Source organism: Triticum urartu, chromosome 5A (genome assembly GCF_056163025.1).
Source record: "Triticum urartu cultivar PI428250 chromosome 5A, HENAU_Tu73, whole genome shotgun sequence".
In the NCBI taxonomy this organism is placed as follows: Eukaryota; Viridiplantae; Streptophyta; class Magnoliopsida; order Poales; family Poaceae; genus Triticum; species Triticum urartu.
In genome coordinates, this window is record NC_141877.1 from 1,193,419 (window position 1) to 1,215,201 (window position 21,783).

Sequence of the window (21,783 nt, forward strand, 5' to 3'; positions counted from 1 at the left end):
CCCAACGTCTTCGAAATGCTGCTGCAAATCGGGCTCCATACAAGCCAGCATGAGGCAGCTGATCTCGTTTGATTCATCAACGAGTTTCTGGTAGGCATTCTTGGTTGTGGTACTAGCATTATCGGCAGGTTCCTCTGGAAGCGGATCCTCTAGAACATGTTCCTTTTTATCATGCCAGAGAAAAATTCTCAAATTTCTATACCAGGTAGTAAAGTTTGTTCCATTCAGTTTATCCTTTTCCAGAATTGATTTCAATGCAAAGTTGGGTTGAGCAGGTGGTGCCATTGATCTACAACAGAAAAATATGCAATCACTAAGCCATGTGTTTATGTAGAGTAATTCTAGCCTTAAAAAGAAATACTCCCAGTGAAGTCAGCATCCCTCCGCAAACTCTCAGTTATTCAGGATCTGACTAGCACATGCGACTAGTGAGGTTTAGCATCACTGCTAGACAACATGCCTATTTGGTAAGCAACTCCTTGCTAATCGTATCTCTATACGACTCCTATCGGTCGGGTAGGTATCTCATACCCCGGCTCCCGACCTCTTTTGCCACAAGTCCCAAAACCATTTTGATAGCCTTGTCAAGTCAACCTAATGCAGTGCATGTCCGTGTCCGACATGAACCCTTCAGTTCAAGGACACCTAGCAGCACCCCAATTTTATGAGCCCACTACTAGACGTACTTGACGTGCGAAGGTGCAACATCGGGGATGGCAATTCGCTTGATATTCATGAGGGATCTTTCTACCATTCTAACATGCATAGAAAACAAGGAAGCATAACAATCACAAATAAACACATATTATGAAATAGTATGGCTCCTTCATGGATGTTCTTCCAGGTTGGCTCCGACTCCGAAGACCATCTAGGAACTCCATCTTGTTTGTCACGCCGGGACGCCAAGCCACCAACCTGATCTCTATTATCCAACTACTACATCTAGTAATGAATTTTACATAGAGTCACAAGTCGACACGCAGGTCGTTATACAATATAATGACAGCACTTTGGCTCCTACCGGCTGACAAACATGACACGCAGGTCATGTATAATTTACACACATGCATCACATACACATGAGCCATACTATTCACATCAAACCCTGCAAAATAAAGTTATGCATAGAATCGCATTCTACCGGTTTGAGTGATCGTGTACGAAATACAAGGCGCTACGCACACGGCGGTCCCCGATGGCGGATTTACGTTTCACTGTTAACCCCGATGGCAGATAACCGACCGGTAGGGGTAGATCGTGTCACGACCTCATCAATCCCAATCAACAGAAAACATAGCCACATCGATCCCCATGTGCAGTTCATCTCATCAACCATGCACACAGCCAATCTTATCAATGACAACATATCTCATCTATTGCCTCCACATATCTAATATGCATACAATCAGAATCCAAATCCTATAGCAGAGACTCTGATACCACTGGTGGGATCTATCGTAGGGTGCTTCGACTGCAAATTAAAATTTCCTACACGCAGAACAACCAAGAACATGCTACGGGAGATGGATCACAGTTCGTTACCACTAGACGCGCAGTGCCGTGCAGCGGAAGAAGAGTTGGGGCAGCGCGTCCACATGGATCGTCTCCTCCTCGTCCGATCTCCCTCGTACAACCGGTGGTCGGTTCCCACGTACAGGTTCGCCGGAGCGGCGCAAGTGCACCACCTCTAACGGTATCCGCGCGTGCAGGAGGAACGTCGTGCGGCGGACTGCTAGGTGCGATCACACAACCGGCGGCGAGTGGAGGTGTCTATTCGCAACACATGCAAACCCTAGTGACAGCGCTGAAGCGGTCAACCGCGTGAGTGTGCGGCACCTCCACTATATATATAGGCTTCCATCGCGGGCTGAACACTTGGGCCTCGCACGGACCCTAAAGCCCATAAGTCTACTTGGCCACAATCTGAATACAGTTCGGATCACATCCGACCAGTGTTCCCGGATCCGACCTCGTAGGTTCCTTCCCTTAAGCGCGCGACCCCTTAGGTTCAAGTCGGCTTGGTCGCAGTTCGGATCAACTCCGAACTGCACGGTTGGTAGCAGCCTCTAGCAAGGCATGCCGAACACCAAGCAGACTATGAAGCTGGTTAGCGAACATGTACATCATACTTCCATTCCTTTTGCCACACGATATATGTTGTCGAGCTCAAGGCGAGTCTGTCATCCTTGTGCTAGCCCAACCTCTTTCTCGTTCAAGTGATGCCGACCACTATCCGGATTATCTCATAATCCTTGTCGCATGGCCATGCTTATCCTGGTCGGATCACACGAGGGGCCCAGAGTATATCTCTCCTGGTCGGAGGGGCAAATCCCATCTTGCTCGACCATGTCTCGCAGCATGGGTCTGGACAAGCCTGAAACCTACCTTTGTAACTATCCAATCACCGAGTAGCGTTTGGTCGGCCCAAAGCAAGTCTGTCACCATCCCGAGTACATGCATCAGCTCAGGTCTTAGGACATAGAACATATGTTGTACTAGAGACTCACAGATGACATATCACTGCGTCTCATAGTTCGGTCTGTCCGACTCGGACCTTATCTCGAGTCGGATCCGACTACATTGAATCCGACCAGATCCTTCCAAGTCCATATTATCCGGTTAGCATCCAATGCTCCATGGCTAGTGAGACCAAGCCATCGACTGTGTCATATGCTAGTCTAGTTGGTTGCGCGTCCACACAGCCCTTTCGACTAGGGACCTTTTAGGACAGTCATCATACAATGCATAGTTCCACAAACAAGTCACGTACTTGCTGATACACATCATTGATAATGTCCAAGGACTATCTTTATTCATAAACACATAGGAAATATCATCATACATGATTGCCTCTAGGGCATATCTCCAACATATTCATCATCCCGGTGCTCTCCATGACGAGGAGGGAGTAGTTCTCCCTCGGGGCTGAGGGTATGTACCAGTAGCTATGTGTTTGATCTCTCTCTCTCTCTATCGTGTTCTTGATTTGGCACGATCTTGATGTATCGCGAGCTTTGCTATTATAGTTGGATCTTATGTTTCTCCTCCCCCTCTACTCTCTTGTAATGGATTGAGTTTTCCCTTTGAAGTTGTCTTATCAGATTGAGTCTTTAAGGATTTGAGAACACTTGATGTATGTCTTGGCGTGCGTATCTGTGGTGACAATGGGATATCACGTGATTCACTTGATGTATGTTTTGGTGATCAACTTGCGGGTTTCGCCCATGAACCTATGCATAGGGGTTGGCACACGTTTTCGTCGTGATTCTCCGGTAGAAACTTTGGGCACTCTTCGAGGTTCTATGTGTTGGTTGAATAGATGAATCTGAGATTGTGTGATGCATATCGGATAATCATACCCACGTTTACTTGAGGTGACATTGGAGTATCTAGGTGACATTAGGGTTTTGGTTGATTTGTGTCTTAAGGTGTTATTCTAGTACGAACTCTAGGGTTGTTTGTGACACCTATAGGAATAGCCTAACGGATTGATTGGAAAGAATAGCTTTGAGGTGGTTTCGTATCCTACCATAATCTCTTCGTTCGTTCTCCACTATTTGTGACTTTGGAGTGACTCTTTGTTGCATGTTGAGGGATAGTTATGTGATCCAATTATGTTATTATTGTTGAGAGGACTTGCACTGGTGAAATTATGAACCCTAGGCCTTGATTCAACGTACCGTTTACGCTAACTTTTATCATTAGTTACCTTGCTGTTTATATATTTTCAGATCACAAAAACCTATATCTACTATCCATATACCACTTGTATCACCATCTCTTCGCCGAACTAGTGCACCTATACAATTTACCATTGTATTGGGTGTGTTGGGGACACAAGAGACTTTTTGTTATTTGGTTGCAGGGTTGCTTGAGAGAGACCATCTTCATCCTACACCTCCCATGGATTGATAAACCTTAGGTTATCCACTTGAGGGAAATTTGCTACTGTCCTACAAATCTCTGCACTTGGAGTCCCAACAACGTTTACAAGAAAAGGGTTGTGTAGTAGACATCAGTGAGGCGCCTTTGGTAGGTGGAATTTGGAAAGAAAAAATTTATATAGTGTGCTGAAATTTATTGTCACTTGTTACTATGGAAAGTAATCCTTTGAGGGGCTTGTTCGGGGTTTCTTCACCCCGACCAGTAGAGCAAAGAGTTGCTCCTCAACCTACTGAACCTACTGAAAATGTTTATTTTGAAATTCCTTCGGGTATGATAGATAGACTGCTAGCTAATCCTTTTACGGGAGATGGAACATTGCATCTCGATTTGCACCTAATCTATGTGGATGAAGTTTGTGGATAATTTAAGCTTGCAGGTATGCCTGATGATGTTATCAAGAAGAAGGTATTCCCTTTATCTTTGAAGGAAAAGGCATTGACATGGTTTAGGTTATGTGATGATATGGGATCATGAAACTACAACCGATTGAAATTGGAATTTCATCAGAAGTTTTATCCTATGCATCTGGTTCATCGTGATCGTAATTATATATATATATATCATTTTTGGCCTCGCGAAGGAGAAAGCATCTCTCAAGCTTGGCGGAGGCTTAAGTCAATGTTATATTCATGCCCCAATCATAAGCTCTCAAGGGAAATTATTATTCAAAAATTTTATGCTCGTCTTTCTGTCAATAATCGCTCCATGCTCGATACTTTTTCTACTGGCTCTTTTATGACAAAGACTATTAAATTCAGATGGGATTTATTGGAAAGAATTAAATGCAACTCTGCAGATTGGGAACTCGACGAAGGTAAGGAGTCAGGTATAACACCTAAGTTTGATTGTGTTAAATCTTTTATGCATACCGATGCTTTTCCTGAATTTAGCACTAAATATGGACTTGACTCTGAGATAGTAGTTTCTTTTTGTGAATCCTTTGCTACTCATGTTGATCTCCCTAAGGAGAAGTGGCTTAAATATCATCCTAACATTGAAGTAAAAGTAGTTGAACCTATTAAAGATGAAGAAAAGACTATCACTTATAATGTTGATCCTATTATTTCTACCGCTTATATTGAGAAACCACATTTCCCTGTTAGAATGAAGGATCATGCTAAAGCTTCAACTGTGGTTCGTAAGATTGATACTAGAACACCTACACCCTCTGAACAAATTAAAGTTGAACCTAGTATTGCTATGGTGAAGGATCTCTTGTCCTATAATATTGATGGGCATGTTATTTACTTTTGTGATGAAGCTGCTAGAATTGCTAGACCCGATACAAAAAATAAACATAGACTTGTTGTAAGCATGCATGTTATTTCTGTTAAAATAGGAGATCACTGCTATCATGGCTTATGTGATATGGATGCCAGTGCGAGTGCAATAGCTCATTCTTTATATGAAGAAATTATGCATGATATTGCACCTGCGAGTTAGAAGGTATTGGTATTACAATTAAGCTTGCCAAAAGAGATATACTATTTCACCGGTTGGGATTGTTAGATATGTTGAAGTCTTGTGTGGGAAAGTTAAATATCCTGCTGATTTTCTTATTCTTGGTTCCCCACGAGATTACTTTTGTCCCATTATATTTGGTAGACCCTTCTTGAATACTGTTAATGTTAAGATAGACTGCAAAAAGGATATTCTTTCTGTTGGTTTAAGGAATATGTATCATGATTTTAATTTTGCTAAATTTCGCAGACAACCCCATGATAAAGAATTGCCTAGTAAAGATAAAATTATTGATCTTGCTTCTATTGCAGTGCCTCCTAATGATCCTTTAGAACAATATTTATTAGACTATGAAAATAATGGGAGGAGTCTATTGTCGTTTCGTAAGATTAGCCTTCGCCCACCGAGCGATGCCTCCTCCGTGGTTGTTCGTCTCATCTCATCGTTCGTCTCACACAAAAAAGTAAACCTCCACATCTCCTCCCATAATCTCCTCTATCTACCAAATCAATCACTTCGTCCTTCGGCCGCCTCCAATCTAGCGCTCCCTCACCCTGATGTCTCTTCCTCGCACATGTCCACGTCCCTACCACCCGTCGCCTTGCCCAGCCTATCCCCGCTGGTCTCCGTCTTGACTGCCGCCGATGATTCTGGATCCACGCGAGTCCATCGCCACCGGCACGTTGTACCGCAGGTCGCCACGAGGATGCTTAAAGGGGAGAGGTCGAGGATGGGTCGCAATCATGACGGGTGGTGATTCAGATGGGTGCGGTAGCTGACGGCCAGGGGAGCGATAGCCTGATGCTGAGCGGCAGCTAGACGCGGGCGCCCACCGGAACATCGGCGTGATGGAGAAATATTGCGGTGCCGACACCGCCTGGGCGTAACATGATGGGGCCTTGCCGGCAGGGACCGCAGGTGGTGCCATGAGGTCTTCCCGCCCCTAGAAAGCACGAGCACGGCGCCTCCTTCTCCAGTTAAGCCTTTGCCGCAGCGGGTTGCTTTTCTTTCCAGGGTGAGCATCCATATCTCTGCTGATTATGGTTTGAAGATTTGGGGATCCTCTCCTAACGTTCTTCAGTGCTAGCGGAATAATATTTTGACTGGGTTAGTTCCAAAATGCACAGCCACATTATAAGTAGTCAACCTCTTGGATTTTATTTTGAAGACCAATTGACTCACTAATCATTCTTTTCTTCAGAGTACAAAGCAACCTTAGGCCAGAAACTGAGCCCAGAAACTAGCTACTTCTTAATCATATAAAACCCTCCTTTAAATCATTCTGAATCAAAAAGTGTGAGTGTTAAACCATATTTTTATAGGAGATGGCTGGATTGCCTTAGAATAATGACGCAGCAAAGGAATATACTTGAAACGTGTTTACCAAAAAGCTTATATTGGATTTCTTGGATGAAACTGAAAACAATTCAAGGTATAATGCAGATGAACAATGAACACTGTAATTAATTATCGGTTCTTGATGTCTTTTGTGCATGGGCATCACCCTATAAATGATTTGTACTCTAGAATCCCTTTGTTTTTTCCTAATAATGTTGTTTCTTGCAAATCCTCATGATGACACTGAGAAGTTCTGCTAAGATTGCACATCTGAATGAACATACCTTATGATGCTCCAGTTGGGGCAAATAGCTATTATTCTCAGGTTTTTGATGCTTATATTGATGGGTTATCTTCCATCTGCTAGAGAGATGTTCTTTTGGCTGATGTTTCATTTCAATTTGCTCGTCTAGAGTTGAAGCTGGAAGAAGTCCAAGTGTCACATAACTCTGAAAACCCATGGACTGTCTCCAAAGTCTCGAGCTTAGTAAGAGATGACGCAAAATATGAGCTTTCTTAAAAATTGTGCTGGTGTCTGGTAGTAGAACATATTTCCTATTACATTGGAGAAAGAGAGGAAGTAAAAAGGGTAAACCAACGAAAGTGTCCTTCTGCTCCCGAGCTCAAATCAGCTCGGCGAACACTAAAATCGAAAAAAAACAAAAAATTCAGAAAAGAACTAATTTTTTTTGTGACGAACATTAACAAAAGTTGAAGCGGTTGCAACAATTCATCATGGAACCACATTTCTATAAGGCGTGACAAAAAAAATTCACTGCTTTAAAATGCTTTTAAAAGTATCAGTTTTTATGCCAAACCTGTTGGCACAGTCCCAACCTTGACGACGCAACCGTCGAGTACTTTCCGACGATGCGTCCATACAAGCTACCGCGGCCGATTACTTTCCGGCCGGTTGAGCGGAGACTCGCCGTACGTAGACGCAAACGGCAAGAGGTACACGTACCAAACGAAGCAGCCTAGCTAGTTGCTGGATGGATTTGGCAGAGCCTAGCAAGCTAGCTTAACAAACGGGATTAGCACAACTCGGCAAAACTACACGCACGCGAAAACACTTGGACGCTGATGGATTGCAACAACAGGAGCGACACGCTCCTGGGAATTTTTATTGCTTTTATCTGAGTTCCAGATTACAGGGGTACCTGTACGTATATATAGTAGCTAACCAAAAGTTACTACTAATCCTATACCTACACGGCTACGTAGTGACGGTTCAAGTCCGAGCCGGACTGAACAACGTGGTTAATTTCAACAATCACCCCCCTAAACACGATGTCCTCACTTTACAGTTTGGACGCCGATCCTTCGCCGCATCTTCACGAACTTCTGTCGTCCCAAAAATCTTGTTAGGATATCTGCAAACTGATCGTCGGTGTAAACATTGTTGATGTCAACCTTACTTTCTTCCACACACTCCCTTAGGTAGCGATACCTCGTATCGTTGTGCCTCTTCCCATCCTGACGCACTGAATTCTTCCACAAAGAGATTGTAGATTTGTCGTCAACGTTGAGCACTACTCGTTTCGGTTCCTTACCTGTGAGATCACCGAGTAGCCTTCCTAGGCAAACGCCTTGACACACCGCGGTTGCAGCTGCAATATACTCCGCTTCATGAGATGATAATGTGACTACCTTCTGCTTTTGTGATAGCCAAGTCACTATGCTTTCTCCCAAGAAATATGCCACGCCCGAGTTACTTTTACGGTCGTCCACATCTCCTGCCATGTCGCTATCACTATAGCCAAGTAGCTCCATCATCTCCTTCTTCTCTCTCAAATAGACACAACCGAAGTTTGTTGTCCCATTTGATGTACCTGAGTATATGTTCCACAGCTACCCAATGCTCTATCGTGGGTGCTTCCATGAAGCGACTCACTATGCCAACGGAATAGGCCAAGTCCGGTCTTGTATTCGTGAGATACCTCAACTTTCGGACCACACTTCTATACTCCATTGCATCAACCACGGGTGCTTCACTTTTCTTGCTTAGCATAAGACGAGGCTTCATTGGAACATGACTTGGATTGCAATCTTTCATGCCACAACTTTCAAGTACTTTCTTTGCATATGCCTCCTGGCATATTGTGATCCCCTCCGGCTTTTGTTGTACCTCGATCCCAAGGTAGTAACTCAAGAGCCTTAGATCGGCCATCTTGAATAGCTCCTTCATTTGTAGCTTGAAGTTTGCAATCACCTCTTCGTCTACTCCAGTTATCAACAGATCATCCACATAGATGCCCACTAACAGACGATCCTTGCCTTTACCTCGCTTATACATCGTATCCTCCAGTGGGGCTTTCTCAAATCCAGGAGAAATCAATGTACGGTCAAGCTTGATGTCCCCTGCCCGAGGAGCTTGTCGTAGCCCGTTCAACACCTTGTGTTCCTCTCCTTCTTTGATGTACCCTGGTGGTTGCTTCACATATACTTCTTCTTCCAACTCTCCAGTCAAAAAAGTAGAGTTCACATCCATGTGATGTAGCCTCCATGATTCTTGAGCCGCGAGAGCTATAAGTAGCCTCACCGAGTCTATCTTTGTAACTGGACCGAACACTTCTTTGAAGTCCACACCTTGCTCTTGCACGTATCCTTTAGCCACGAGCATTGCCTTATGCGTCACCAAGTTCCTTTCGGCATCCTTCTTGACTTTGTATACCCACTTGAGCTCTATGGCATTATGTCCGTTGGGAAGATCCACGAGCTCCCATGTATCGTTGTCTCGGATCGACCCTAACTCTTCGTCCATAGCATGACGCCAACACTCTTACATCTTTGCGTCTTCAAAATTTTCCGGTTCCTCGATGTGCAAACATCGTTGCCCTTTACTTTTCATCTTCACCGAATTCATTTGAAGCGCTTCCTTAGATTCATGTGGCTGTTCTTCTGTCTTCAATGCTGTCGAAGACGTCATGTCTTTTGAAGTTGCCAAACCTCCTTTTACTGGCATTCTAGCCACATCCAAACTGCTCTCTAGAGAATTTGCAACAGTAGATGGGCTGATCTTTTGAGGCACGTCTATTTTTCCTAGACGTTGCCCACCTTGTAGTCCATCCACTAGGTCATCACGTGGATTCCTTAATGTGGCTGTTGTATGCAGCTTGTAGTGGCCCGCTCCTTCTGGCACATGCGGAGCTGCACAAGGCCATGCAGCGCCTCCGTCGTTGCTGCTACGTACGGTAGCTGCTGGGCCGCTCAGTGCAGCACCCTTTCCAGCCGGCGTAGTGTTTGCTGTGCTACCAAGCAGAGCTGCCACGACTGATTCGAGCCCTCCTGGCCGAGCGATGCTTCCTTCTGGATACTGGTTTGTCTGCACCATGTTCCTATACGAGTTCGACATGTCCCAGGTCGTCACGCCGTCCTTAGACGAGATGCCCGCGCTGCTTGCCGCTCCCGCATATGATTTTCCTGGTGCGTCCATACCGATCTGCTTTGTGTTGTGAACTTCTGACATCACAACTTCGCCTTTTTCTAGCGCGACCACACCATCACGCATTGTGTCGTGGACTTCTGGCACCACGTCTATGCCTGAACTTACTGGTGTGACCACATCATCATGCCTTGTGTCATGATCTTCTGGCACCACAACTTTGCCTGGGATTACTGGCGCGGATGCACTCACCGGACCCGTGTCCAGTTGATCATGATCATCTCAATCCTCTTCGTCAACTAGCTCACACATCAGCATCATATCCCCGTCGTCTCCTTCCTCGGCCATGAGCGCTCGTTGCTTCGGTGTTTCCTCGCAGTCAGCCTTGAAGTGACCGAAGAGGCCACACTTATAACACCTTACTTTTCTGATGTCAAACTTCCTCCTCGGTGGTTCAGGTGCAGCCTCGTCATCCGAGTCGGCGAAGTTCTTTCTCGCCGAGCGCTGCTTCCCCTTCCCCTTCTTCTTGCCACTGCTCGTGGATCAGCCTTGCTTTTCTTTCAATAGTGCGATCCATTGCGCCTTTGTCAGCATCAGGTGCTCACTCGCCTCCGCGTCGCCAGAACTGAGACAAATTCTCTCGTCATGGGCCTTGAACCATCCGACGAGATCCTCGACCGTGAGAGTCTTCAGGTCGAGACATTGTTCGATCGATGTCACGATTTGGATGTAACGTGCCGGTGCAGCGCGCAAAAATCATTGAACGATCGCAACTTCTTCTAGGGTTGAACCATAGCTGCGTATGCCGTTGACGAGGGTCTTGAGACGGGCGGCAAATTGATCAACCGTCTCACTTTCATCCATCTTCAGGCACTCGTAGCTTCTCATCAGGGACCGAAGGTGTGCTTCCTTGACACGGTCATCACCTTGGTGCAGGATCTTGATGGTCTCCCATGCCTCCTTCGCCGTTTTCTTTCCGACGAGGTGTTGCGGCACATCCTTCGGCATTGCGGAGTAGATCGCCGTTAACGCCTGACGATCAATCCGGTACTTCGTCGCGCCCTTCGCATACTCGGCGCCGCCGGGGTCCACGGCTTCCCAGAACTCAGCCCCTTCCATTGCGACCTCCATGTTCATCGCCCATAGTGTGTAGTCCTCTCGATCCAGACGAGGGAATTGCGACACCCCCATCATCGGCATCGGTGCTCCCGCTGCCGCCGTCACGATCTCCTTGCCTATGTTCGACATGATCCTTCGAGTGCTTTCCGAAGAATACGACCGACCAAACCAAGCTCTGATACCAATTGTTGACATAGTCCCAACCTTAACGACGCAATGCGTCCGTACAAACTACCGCGGCTGATTACTTTCTGGCCGGTTGAGCGGAGACTCGCCGTACGTGGACGCAAACGGCAAGAGGTACACGTACCAAACGAAGCAGCCTAGCTAGTTGCTGGATGGATTTGGCAGAGCCTAGCAAGCTAGCTTAACAAACGGGATTAGCACAACTCGGCGAAACTACACGCCCGCGAAAACACTTGGACGCTGATGGATTGCAACAACTCCTGGGAATTTTTATTGCTTTTATCTGAGTTCCAGATTACAGGGGTACCTGTACGTATATATAGTAGCTAACCAAAAGTTACTACTAATCCTATACCTACACGGCTACGTAGTGACGGTTCAAGTCCGAACCGGACTGGACAACGTGGTTAGTGCCAACAAAACCGTCTAAGAATGTGATTCCATGACAAAATTTTGCAAGCACTTGAAACATTTGCGTTTGTCACAAAAAAAATCAGTTTTTTTATTTATTTTATTTTTTCAATTTTACTATTCACATGAGCTTGGGCTCAGAAACTCCGCATCAGTAAGCCAAGGGCTAGCCTAAAATCCCAAAGGACTCACAAGGTATTTGTCGCCCGCCAAGTTGTTAAACATAAGAGTTGCGTTTTAATAACAAATATTGCCCATATGGAGAATTGGGATCAACTTATACATGACACATAACTGTGCGCTTATACAGGCACCATCACAAAATGAGTTAGGACCAAGTGGAGAGAGAGGGAGGGAGACGATCTTAATCATTTGTTTGATACATTTATATGCATTATAGCCTGTAGCAATGCATGGGCGTTTTACTAGTAGGTGATCGGGTTTTAGTTTAAATTTGAACTAAAACCATGACACCTATTTTCGAATGGAGGGAGTATAATTTTCAGCTCCAACAGTAACGTTGAAGATACCATCTTCAGTAAATATCGGATATGATATTCTGCAGCTACAAATATCTGGACATGAACTCAAAAGAATTCATGATCATCCTCAGCAAAAAAAAAATCAATCTATATAGACTTAATACCTTTGCTACAGACCTCATTTAACTCCTAATTTTGCCGACAACAGTATAAAAACATAAAATGTACAACAATTTTTTCCTGTCTTGCACTTTTATTTGTCCATGAACTGTACCTTGCCCAAAAGTTCAGCCAAATGTGATTATTATTTTTACAGATGTGTGGATGGCATCTCGAACACGTAATACTTGCTTCAAGAGAGATAGTACTTAACACTTTAGCCTGTACAATTTATGCACCAATATATATAGCAATGCAATATTTTCAATCTCTGAAACCTATCAACCCAGATATATATCTTTCAGATCAGAACAGTGAGAAGTGTACATTTTATGGCTGTAGATGTAAATTATACGGAATACTTTGGGAAAAATAACATAGAGGAAGGAAATAGAAAGGGGGGCTAGCAGATGGGGTTGGAAAATCACACGAAAGACATAGAGGAAGGAAATCTTACGATCCCACCAAGTCCAGTTTATGGTACTATCAACAGTGAGCAATTCATCTAAAAGAATGGCACTTCTTTCAGTTGATTTTGTTTATTATGGATTTGTTTACGACTGACTTTGGTTTTTCTATGCTGAATTACGGCGACTATTTGACAATGGTTTTTTTTCTTTCGCGTTGATTGTACAAATAGATGGGATATGGTAGCTATTACGACGACGACGATGACACATTCTCCCCTTTAATAGTAAAGAATAAAGATAGACACAATCATGCAAGTGAATTTCTAAAAAGTTTCAAAAAAATTTAAACATTGTTTATGAAACAAAAAACAACAAAATCAAAGATTTGTTATTTTGGTTTATCAAGCTTCGTATCCAGGTTTGAACTGAAATTTTGCAGCATAATCTATACATATTGTGACTAGCTAGGGGCTGATTTTCTTTCCAGAACCTTTCATGACTTTTTGATGAGTAAAGGTTAATGTCACCACCCTGCAAAGAAAAAACAAGGTTAATGTTACCAAAGCAAGACTGGCATCATGTTTAGTCTCATTTCAACATATATATCGAATAATCCATAACCACTAATAATGACATATATAAAGAGCCACAGAAGATGACAACCCAAAAAATATAGGACAAAAGAGATGAGTTTCACCTTAATTCTCAGCATGACATTTGATGGATTCAAACCAATTCGATGAACATTCTAAGCACCTCACCCCGTATGCTAGCACGGTCCAACCCTGCCTTGATCTCCAAAACCCGCTGTTTCTTCACTTTGGCATTCAGTTGGCCGGCTTTAGCATCATCTATCAACTCAAACGCCCTCTTCAGAGGGCCCTGACCATCGGCGGCGATCTTCTCCACTGCCAGAGCGAGGTGAGGGTATATATCCTGAAGCTCCTCAAAGTCCCTGTGGACACGTGGTCCTGGCGCATGATTAGTGTTGCCCTTCTTCTTCTTTCCGCCATTGTGCAATGGTGGTGAATCACCCCAAATTTTGTTGGAGATCTCGTACTTCCAGAGGTCCTCGGCGCCGCCACGCAGTGGTGCTCCAGAAGCAACAGTGGCCCGCATTGAACGGTACTTATCCCTCATGCGGCGGACCTTCTCATAAATCTCTGATATCGTGAACTCCTTCTTGTCAACAATGTGTCCGCGGAGGACATCATGCAGCTGGGAGCGACCTGGAGGAGAGCCATGGGTTTTGACGTGGACGGCGAGGCCCTTGAGGATGCGAACCTCGTCTTGTGCAGACCAAACACGAACATATGCGCCTGGTTCTCCTCCCTTCCTCGCGGCACGGTGAGGCCTTTTCTTCTCCTCCACAGCGACGACATCCGTGGCAGCGGATCCCAGCGAAGAATCGGAGAACGACTCTTCATTTTCCTTCTGGAAGGCGTCGTTAGTATAGGAGCCGGACCCCTCCTCTTCGTCGGTGGAGGAGCCGGACCCTTCTTCTTCGTCGGTGGAGGAGCCGAACACTTCTTTGTTGGTGGAGGGGCCGTTCGTGATGCCGGGTGCTCCGGCGAGCGGCTGCTGCGAGTGTTTGCCCTCCTCCATCTCCTCTCCGGCCGTCTCGTGATCGTGCGCCAGAGACTCGTTATTGAGCGGCGAATGTGGAAGATTGGTGGGGTTGGAGGGCAACTGCGATTGACGAATCATCGACAGCGACGTCAACGGTATTTCCTCTTCGGGAGGGATTCGCGGAAGAGTTGTTGAGATGGGTGTTGGGAAGGGCTCGCCATGATCGGAGGAGGGGAAGAGCTGGTGCCATGAGCGGCGGGCAAAGGAGCGCTTCGGACTCATCGCCAATTGATTTCGGTGTGCTGATTGGGTGAAGATGAAAGAGCCTGCCTATGTGTATTAGACTAAAACAGATGAATTAGGAAACATCTAACAAAAAAGATGAATAGGAAAGTAGCAAAGAAAGAAAGTGCAATTATATCATTTTTTACCAAATAGGCCTTCCAATTGTTCATGTATGTCCGCATGAATATATACCAGGTCGATCGTGCGAGGGCAAGTGATCGCAATGACCAAAAGTCGCACCGGATGAAGAGGAACGAATATATTCTATAGCTAATCAAATCAGGTGGGCGGTGATTTGGCACTGTCTTCCTTTTTGCGTGGCAAATTAAGCATGATCAATGGAATGGCAAATTAAGCTAGTATGTTATCTTTGCCTCAATATAAAAGGATCATACGAAACATATCTTGATGTAAAACAAATATGTAGACAAAATAAGATTATATTTTAGTTATAAAGCTTAATTTTTCTGCCATTGCTTAAACTGACAAAATATGTATGTGCCCGTGATTGATCTACTTTATTAGCTTACCAAAGATAACAAATTAATTGTTATTACTTTTTACGGACCTGAATTTATTGTTATTTATTGGGTTATCAAAGATGTCTCATCTGTACCAGATTCTCTCATCACCGTAAACAATGACGACGTCTAGGCCAAGACGGTCCCCAGAGCCCACTGAACGGGTTTGCTTCATCCTGTTTCTTCTCCGCAGGCTAGGGTTTCCAATCCACCTATTTTCTCAAGGTTTGCTACACTTTTAATTATGGTTTGCAACTCCAACATCTCACTACATGAAAAACGCACTCTGCCGAGTATTATCGTGTAAGCCGAATGTTAAAACATAGGTACTCAGCTTACATGCATCTAAGCCAAGTTAGCTAAGTAACACTCACAGCAAAAAGGCCCCTACTCGGCTTAAGGACGAAAAGGTCTCGGCTTACAGGACATACACGACATACAGGAAAATAGGCACTCGGCTTACATCCCCGAGTTGGCAAAAACGCCATCGTTGCACTTAACGGCTAGCTTGAGGACCATCGGTGTAAGCCGAGTACTTGGCTTATATTTTCGATTTTGTTTTTCGAAATCAAAAACCCTTCGCCTCCCTTGTAAGCCGAGTGGCCGTGTTATAAATAGTAACCTGGACAGTCCACTGAATTTCAAATCTGCACACCGCCGTCGTCACGCGCACTCTCACGTCTTCGTTGTCGTTGCCCTCTCACCTGCCTTTTCACCGGCAGTCTCCAGCGTCACCGCTGCCGCCGGTCTTCGCCACCGTCCCTAAATTAGAGAAAGAGGGGTTTTATACTTTACACATTTTATAAACACAAATACCACCTATAATGACCGATCAAAATTTCGGATGGCTTCAGCACAGTAGAAACCCCGAATACTAAATTAAATATGTATTGATGGATCCTCCCTCCATGATCCAAACATTTGAACCCCGGCATGAATCTAGATTGTCCCCAAACCTAGGGTTTAACCAATGATGTGACTGGCATAATCAAAAATGGTAACCACCAAAAAAAGATAGATCCTACCGATTTCAAATCACCAAGCGGTTGTCGGTGGGATTGACCACGGGTAGCATCATCAGCACCCCGTAGTATTTCAAGACATCGGGGCTTGCTGCGACCCTCACACCTTCCAGATGAACGGCCAACTCCTTTGGCCGTCTAGTCCAGAGGATCGGCTGCTAGAAGACGGCGTGCTCCCAACAGACGGCTCCAGGGAGCCGGCGTCTAGCAGGCGGCCCCGCGCTATCTCAAAGTTTGCACCCATTTACCACGACGAGACAGGGTGTGGCTACAGGGTCATCTGCCACCCCCGAATCCCGGAAGAGCGTGGCAACAGTGCGGGTGTACCAAGCGGACACCACTAATAGGGAAAAGCCTAGCAGCAGCGCGGGTTTTAGGCCTATCAGCAGCGCGGGCACCCGCGCTACCAATAAGGCGCTACAGCTAATAGTTAGTAGTAGCATGGGTTAAACCCGCGCTACTACTAACTTTGTTAGTAGTAGCGTGTGCCACCCACGCTACTGCTATTACGTACACGCGCTACTACTAATGAAATAGCAGTAGCGTGGGTTAACAACCAACGCTACTAGTATCATTTATACTAGTAGCGCTCAGTTTCCTCCCCACGCCACTACTAACTTATTAGAAATTAAAAAAAAATAAACCAGTACACATTATTACACCAGCATTAGAACACATCCAGTAAGAGCATACATAATTGACATGGGTCCTATTTCATGGTTAACTGGATACCGAAGCCAATAAATGAGCCAAAACCCCATCATTATGCATTGGTACTCACGATTGACCACTTCAAAGAACATGCAAGTATGTATGTCATTAACAATTGCAAACATAAGTTTCTTTGTATCTATTATCACACAGTTCCTCATTCTACCTATTCTCACTCCAATAATAAGAAAAATGAAAAGGAAAAATAGAGATAATCTGCCGCAATTGCACTTCGGTGTCATGGATTCCGTCCGCCGCTTCAACATCTCATTATCCTGCAGCAATGGAAATTTTCCCAAAATTACCTTTTGCAACAACATAAAATTGCGTTGAGATTTCAGAATTAAACATAGGCATATCTCATAGTTTAAAACAAAGGCACTCAACGGAAAAGTGCATAATTTGAGAGAAAACGTTTGGCTAGAATAGCAACACAGCACAGGAGCTACGTTCGGTGGCGGAGCTCACTAATCGGTGGAGAAGGTCGAACTACCAAGTACGTAGCAGCACGACACAGGAGCACCTATGTTAATGCTGCCCACACAGTTGATTTAACTCTTACTAGTTCTTACTTGTTCTTAATAAATTTACCAAGTAATAACTATAATAATAAACGTGTCCAGACCTCTTTTTTGGACTTAGGACTCCACATACTGCAGCCTATATGCTGTAAGCAGTTTGCATCACTACTAAAACAGAACTGAGGTAGAGAGTTTTGGTGATGATCATATTAAGTTTAACCAACATTTCACAATTCACATTAGCAAAGATTAAACAAAATCATATGACAGCCCTATCAATTCCTGCTTAACACTTGGAACAAAAAGCATCAAGATAGAACTCAGGAATCAGTAAGTCAGTAAGTTTACCATCGATCATATTCGAAACATATCATACGCACCTTACATATTACAATGAAAGTCTGCATTATGCAGATCAACGGCCTAGGTGTATAACGATCTAGGACAGAATATGATTGAGCACTAGGAAGAACAGAGCAGTGTTCAAGTCCCCAACAGACCACAATCCCAGACAGGAATAGCGTTGTTCTTTCTTCAAATTACCATACACGGGGAAACAATGACAAGACTGGTTTGTTTTAAAAAAAGGAAGAGGATGATTAAGTGGTTTTACTTCAGATCAACAACATGTCAAACAAATCACTCTACCAAGGGTACAACTATGAGGTAGGTTGCGCCAAACTCTCATCGGAGAGAGGAATAAAAAACGAGAGAGAGAGAGAGGGAGAGGGAGAGAGAGGACCTTCTATCGTGTGGGCAGTAGCAGGGTCGGAGCAGCCACTCGCCTCGTCGTCCTCCTATCACAGCAGCAGATTTCTGCTTGACAAGCAGATAGGAGCACAAAACGCACGCATCAGGTGGCGTCAAGCACATGGCTGCATGTATAACAAAAGGAAAGGCAACTCTCTTCATTTTTCAGTTTCTAAACAAAATACAAAATGATTGTGAAATCTTAGGCATAACCAAAGGAAAGCAGATTCGCAAAATCACTTGAACTTGCTTATACTACACATACAAAGTCCATTTTTTTACTGTTAATATTGATGTTATAACATGTTCAGTTACAAAGATGCAAACTGCACTAGAGTGATTTCAAATCTTGCCACCAGCATGAGTCGAGTTGAGTTGCTAACTAACGAAAGACAAGCACAATGCATATACAAGGTAAATTTTGTAAATACAGGTGGCCAATGTAATTTATTCAGTTTGAAACTTGAGGTGTTGCAAAGTATTGTGCTTCATTTCTTCAAGAATACAGGTAAGTTGGATTGCAAGACCTCTCCTCTTCTCCTCTCTGAAAAAATAATTACTTGCTGTGGTGCAGCAAACAATCGGAGGAAGGAGACGGACAGAGGGTAAGGGGGAGAAGAGAAATGCTTACCTTTCCCCACTTTGGAGGAGAACCATTGAATATGTATGAGCATTCAGGGGCCGACCAGTTTGGTGAACGCAGCCCCTATCACCACACCAGCTCCAAGTGCAACTGATGCCCAGCGGGTTGTTGGGCTACCTGTATAAAATAACACAAGTCACAAACATGCATTAGACCATAGATTTAGTGAAAGTTACTTCACGAAGTGTAAATTTGAGTTCTTCTCAAAGTGTTTCTTTCGGCATATGCCAACTCTGAATAATTAACAAGTAAATAAGATTATAAAATTTGAGAACATTCAAGAAAAATGCATGAATAATTGCTAGGCAAACTAATAATTATGGATTATCGGGTGGAAAACAGACAATTCACATAGCCAAATAACTTTTTAATAGTTCCCTTACCAACATCAGATACACAGTAACAAGTTGCATTGCTTACTTTATAGAACTTGTGAAATCAAACTCATTCTGGATACAAATAAAAGGACACCAAGTTATTCAACAGAATAGGATACAAGGAAACCGTTTGAGATTAGCTGATAACAAGCATCACATAGACATCAATGGACAAGCCCCTAAAGTTCGAGAATGAAACTGACTTAGGACTCCACATACTGCAGCCTATATGGTGTAAGCAGTTTGCCTAGCAATTATTCATGCATTTTTCTTGAATACCACAATCCCAATCAGACAAAGCGTTGTTCTTTCTCTAAAAAAATACCAGACACGAGGAAATGATGGTAGAGTGAATTATTTTCAGAACCATGATTCACCATAACCATTCCGAGAGCATAACTAACACCAGGAAAGCATTGTTCACACCAATAAAATCACAAACAAAAGTTTCCCTGGCTAACAGTCAAAGCCATCACATAGCCTAGCCCAATTCAAGCACGTCCTGCTATTCATACACTGGCTGACAAATCAATTGAAATGAGACTCTGGCCTCTGCAGAATACAAACATACAGGAAATAAAACGTAAGCGATTTTTTGCTTACAATCATCGGAATCTCAGAGCACTCGACGCAAATTTGGGGCTCCAATCGTGCAGGAAACAATCAATCTACAACACCCTAAAGCAGGGCATGCGCATTAGTAACGTTCCCAAATGTTTTTTCCTGGAGGAGCGCGCCCTACCTATGCAGCTAGGGAATCCCTCATCAGATTAGGCCAATCGAGATGGAACACGAGCATTATTTTCACGCAACCCTAGATCATGAGATACCCACGGAGGCGCGGCGAACATATCTCATGATGCAGCGAGGGGGATGGAGAGGTGAGGCGGAGGGGGTTGGGGGCTTACGGAAGAGGATGAGGCCTCCGAAGGCACCGGCGAGGGAGGAGTAGGCGACGCGACGGATGGAGAGGTCGAGGCAGGAGTCCCACTTGGCGTCGAGGTTGTACCGCGGCGGGATCCCGGACCTGGTGGGCGGGGACGGCTTCGTTGCCGGCACCGGGGCCGGGGCGGGGGCGGGCAGCGGCGCGAGACGAGGAGCGGCGGGCGCGCGGCCGCCGGCGTGGTGCACGCGGCGGGGGGCATGGGGGCGGACGGACGGAGGGGAGGAGGTGGAAGGGAGGCCGGCGGCGAGTGGGTTGGGACAGGAGAGGAGGTTGGGGATCTGGATCAGGTTGCGTTTTTTTTGAGACAGACGGGGGGTGGGTGGTGTGGGACGGTTGGTGGGGTGGGAGGTGGTGGTGGGGTGGGAGTGTGGATCGGACCGGGGTGGACACGCTTAGTAGTAGCGTGGGGGTCTTACCTGCGCTATTACTACTTACTTAGTAGTAGCGCCCGTTTTATACCCCTCGCTACTACTATGGCCTATCCCGGGGGCATTGTTGGAGACCATTTAGTAGCAGCGCGGGTTTATACCCCTCGCTACTACTATCAACTTAGTAGTAGCGCGGTTTTTATACCCCTCACTACTACTAATTAGCAGTAGCGCCCATTTTTAAACCGCGCTACTGATAAACTTCTGTGTATAAGGTTTTCCCTAGTAGTGCACCCCTCGACCGGCGCCGCACTGTAGCCACGCGACTCATGACGCAGCCTACATCACCTAGGGCCAGGCTCCCACGATGTGCGGTCGGTACGGCCCGCAGGCCGTGGGCCCTACCTATCCGCGAGCAGCTAGAAAACGGCGCACCCCGAGCAGTCGGCCTCGAGGACGAGCCGACCTCTAGCAGGCGGCCCTCCCTCCCTCCGAGTCTGCGTGCCATTAATCTGGTGAGACGGAGAGTGGCTACAATAAACGCACACTAGGCGGCGGGACTGTAGCCGTACGTCCCCCGACGAGGCTTTCGTCACCAATGGTGAGGCTACAGTAAAGAGTAGTCAGCGTGGCCTGCAGGCGGCGGGCCCACCTGTCGGCCGAGTTCGCGGCAGCCGGCGGGACCTACCAAGCGGCGGGCCCCAGCAGCCGGCGGGACCTACTGATGCCTAGAGACACTGACATCCGGGTCCTTCACCCGGACAGATTACCATTGTACCCCTCGGGGGTAGGCCTATATAAACCCCCCAGGCTCACCGATGCAAAGAGTTCAGAACCCTAGCCAACATACACCCCATGTAGATAGAGAGGACATAGAGCTATCCTTGCCCTTCTTCCTCCTCTAGTCGAACAGCTCAAGGAGCAACCTTGTAGCCAACTTATTGACGATAGTCATCATGCGGAGACCCTGCATAGCAGGACTAGGGGTGTTATCTCCATGGAGAGCCCCGAACCTGGGTAAGACTCGTAGGAGTTCGAGATCTCGCTCACTCCCACTTCTAGGACCTGACGACGTACTCCTGTCCCCCTCCATGATAAGCCACCCCCTGGCATATGTCACTGGATATCCTTAACATTTGGCTCCCACTGTGGGGCTAAGTGCACCTCATCTGGA